The following is a 4,651-nucleotide window of genomic DNA, read 5'->3' on the forward strand; positions in this document are numbered from 1 at the left end:
CCAGAAAAGAGACATATCCATTTACTAAAAGCTACACTTAAAAAAGAATTAAGTAGTGACGATCGGGTGGGTCTAAACTTTAAACCCATTGATATATTTTATACCACCCGAGATGTAAATAACTGGCTCACTATTTTAATTCGTGGAACTTATTCTACCGACTTCACATGTCGTCAGCTAAGTATGGGGAAGTCTAACCCCACTTAACGTTAAATTAGGGGTTCGGGTTAGTGCATAACTCGTTAATAAAATTGCATGATAATTTAGGGTAAAATACGTATATTCAAAGATTAGCAAACAGTTCAGAAAAGCAACCATTTTTGAAGAAAAACATGTGTGATAAAACAATAAAAGGAATGAACGATTAGGCGCGCCATCTATCATTCGACGAGCTTTGTAATTACAAACTGGGTATTTTCAATCATTTTTCTACACTAATCACCCTCATGAATTTATAATTAGAGTCTGATTTCATGCAAATGAGGGCATTGCATGATCTCAAGTGTGGGGAAGAGTTATAAATTCTCTCGGGTTTATACTTGGTTTATTTGCCAAATTTTATGAAAATTTGAAAAAATTTCAACTAAATGAATTTAAAATCATGTTTGTATATATTTATGAACTGTGAAAACTAGGTGTTAATACCGAAATTATCGTTACCTCGAAAAGGACATAAATTGAGAAACAACCCAAAACGCTTGAATTCATTTAAAATGGAATATAAGAGAATAAAAAGGCAAAGAACATAATAAATAAAAGCCAAGTGTGGGGAGAATATACCAAGTTATTCAATAAAAAATTATCTATCACATGTTTCCGTAAAGTTATTGCAGGTGCTTTTGTTTTGGACTAAATTAACTGTTTTACCCGATGAAAGAAAAGAAAAAATGGATCTACACGATGAATCAATTCCATCATTAAGAGGAAGTAAAGTCTTCCGAAAAAGACACGCGCTTCTTGATTTAGGTCATGAAGTTGTCGTCCAGACCAGCTGTAGGTTGACGAAAAATCTAGAAAAGTCATCTCTAAAATCAGCAGGAAATCCACGGACCTCAGCATAAAACAGGGTCGCCAAGTGGTCAGATTTATCCTAACCATGAGAAGGATTTATCTCGTACAATGGGGGGGCACCGTGAAAATTAGCTTGATAAGACTAATGAATCAGATCCCCAGAAAGGATAATCTCCTTAAAAGATCAAAAATCAGCTTTTAAGCCTGATATTACTCAATCCTTGAGATTGACCTTAAAGATTGAGAATTCAAACTCATGGAATTCAATGATATCTAAACTCGAGCTTGAACGAGAAAATATTTTGATCAAAATTAAAACCGATTTGTTTTCTGAAAACCTATTTTCAATGCGTTCATTACCATTGAACATAAAATCCTAGGAATTCACCTGGAATTCATTAGGTCACCTGAACCAAATCGGGTGTCAACCGTAAGAACGGTGGTTGCATAGCATGGTCAAAGACAGGACCTTGTGCCAGACCGAAAAATTATAAGGGTGAGCTTTACTATTGCTCCTACAAAGGATAGTAATTGCGTTCAACACGTTATAGACCATAATCAAAAGCAAGTCACGGCACATTGCCTTTACAGTTGCTTGTTCATCGCTTTCCTTTACAACCGGACGGTAGTTTGCCGAAAGGTAATATACGGGACAAGTAAACTAGACGTGTTGCTTTCCTAATACAAGGTTAGCAAGTGGGTAACACAAAACCACAAGTGTTGAGCTAAAATTTTCAAATCTGAAACCCACACAACCCACAAAAATATTTTGCAAACACCGGTGAAGGGTTATTCCGGAAAACTTATCTAGGGTAAAAGCTAGATTGAATTTTCAAAAGATCAAATATTTTCATAAAGATCCAATTTCCTTAAGGATCTACATTTTCATAGTCATGTGGGACTGTAAACCGCCTTTCAAATGTGCACTTTGCTTTGGAAACCGAAAGTAAATCGGCTATTTGATTGCAAGTGTTGTTGACCTAAACCCGAGGCAACTGTGGATGACACACCCATCTTTAACCATGGTTCTATCGTTACTATCATTGTTTATACCACCATATCAAAATCACTGATGTACAAAGTGTGATGAATAAAAAAGTGATTCATGTATGTTTTTATTTCAAGTTCTGTATTGCTTGAGGACAAGCAACGCTCAAGTGTGGGGATATTTGATAAGGCTAAAAAGGAACATATATTTCATAGCAATATCCCTCCTAAATAATAGGTTTTCATATGTAATTGTATTATATTTTCATTGTAATTGTTTAAATAAATAAGTGCGAAGACAAAAGGCGAAAACGAAGATTTGAAGACACAAACGTCCAAAAAGCTCAAATGTACAAGATACAATTCAAAAGGTTCAATTTATTGATGAAAAACGACTAAAATGACAAGAGTACAAGTTACAAAACGCAAAGTACAAGATATTAAATTGTACGCAAGGACATTCGAAAATCCGGAACCGGGACATGAGTCAACTCTCAACGCGCGATGCAACGGTGCAAAAATTACAAGTCTACTATGCACAAGAATATAATATAATATATAAATAATTATATTAATTATTTATATTTTATATTTATATATTTATTATGTCGACAAGCTAGGAGCCAGAAGTTTGTGAGCTGGATTTTCAAACTCCACGACTCGCGGAGTTTGAGGGCCAAAAACTCCACGACTCGCGGAGCAGCCAGATTCCAAAATGCCTATAAAAGGCCACGAGCTTCTGCAGTTTTAAAAATATATAAAAAATAATAATAATAATACTCTGTAATAAATAAATAAATATATATATATATATATATATAATATATATAGTATAGGGTAGTTTTATATTAGATTAGTTCGGGTTATGTAAAGGTTATTTTAGGTTTTTAAAGTCGGAGCTCTGTCCGTGTACCACTACGCGATAAATAATCAATGTAAGCTATGTTCTCCTTTTTAAATTAATGTCTCGTAACTAAGTTGTTATTATGCTTATTTGAACCGAAGTAATTATGATGTTGGGCTAAAAATATTAAAATTGGGTAATTGGGCTTTGTACCATAATTGGGGGTTGGACAAAAGAACGACACTTGTGGAAATTAGACTATGGGCTATTAATGGGCTTTATATTTGTTTAACTAAATGATAGTTTGTTAATTTTAATATAAAGATTTACAATTGGGCGTCCCTATAAATAACCATATACACTCGATCGGACACGATGGGCGGGGTATTTATATGTACGAATAATCGTTCATTTAACCGGACACGGGAATGGATTAATAGTCTATGGAATTATTAAAACAGGGGTGAAATTATGTACAAGGACACTTGGCATAATTGATAACAAAGTATTAAAACCTTGGGTTACACGCAGTCGATATCCTGGTGTAATTATTAAACAAAGTAATAAAACCTTGTTACAGTTTAAGTCCCCAATTAGTTGGAATATTTGACTTCGGGTATAAGGATAATTTGACGAGGACACTCGCACTTTAAATTTATGACCGATGGACTGTTATGGACAAAAACCAGACGGACATATTAAATAATCCAGGACAAAGGACAATTAACCCATGGGCATAAAACTAAAATCAACACGTCAAATATCATGATTACGGAAGTTTAAATAAGCATAATACTTTTATTTCATATTTCATCGTACTTTTATTTTCTGTCATTTCATTTAATGCACTTTTAATTATCGCAACTTTAAATATTGTTATTTATTTTACGCACTTTAGTTATTGTCATTTATCTTTAAACTTTATTTAAAATCGACAAACCGGTCATTAAACGGTAAACCCCCTTTTATATATTATTATATATAATTATATATATTTTGTACAAATATAGTTGTTTAAAAATATAGTGTGCAATAAGCCCGCTCCCTGTGGAACGAACCGAACTTACTAAAAACTATACTACTCTACGATTAGGTACACTGCCTATAGTGTTGTAGCAAGGTTTAGGTATATCCCATTTGTAAATAAATAAATAAATATCTTGTGTAAAATTGTATTGTATTTAATAGTTTTTCCTAGTAAAAATATAAACTATTTCGTACCCCCACGCTACCACATCACCAGCTTTGCCACAATTGAAACAAATTGAATCTTCCTTCTTGGAATCATCAGCACGTTGTTGTTTAGATTGATCAGCTTTCTTGTAGTACGAGGAAGATGACGAGTTTTTGCGTTGATTGCTTGATTTGCCTTTAAACTTGTGTTTGTTCAAGGCTTTTGTGAACATGGCTGCCATCTTGACTAATTCAAGGTGAGAATCATCAACATCAGAAAGATTCAAATCTTCTGAATCAGTTGATTCTTCTACAAGCACTTTCTTGAACAAGCTTTTGGAAGACGTCAACGATTTGCTCTTCTTTTTGGCAATTAGGGCAAGTGGATCGCCCGGAGAAGACTCTTTCCTTCCTTCTTGAAGTTTAGACACTTCAGGTTGGTAATGCATAAGAACTCCAACAAGCTCATGAATAGTCAACTTGTCAATCTCTTTAGTAGATCGAACAATGGTTCCATAAGGAAGCCAATCAGCATTGAGCTTTTTGAGAAACTTCATGTTGACTTCAGCATTTACTTTTATGATCTTGCACCTTTTCAACTCATTGAGAACACCATTGAAACGACGATAGGTATCC

Source organism: Rutidosis leptorrhynchoides, chromosome 3 (genome assembly GCF_046630445.1).
Source record: "Rutidosis leptorrhynchoides isolate AG116_Rl617_1_P2 chromosome 3, CSIRO_AGI_Rlap_v1, whole genome shotgun sequence".
NCBI classification, from domain to species: domain Eukaryota; kingdom Viridiplantae; phylum Streptophyta; class Magnoliopsida; order Asterales; family Asteraceae; genus Rutidosis; species Rutidosis leptorrhynchoides.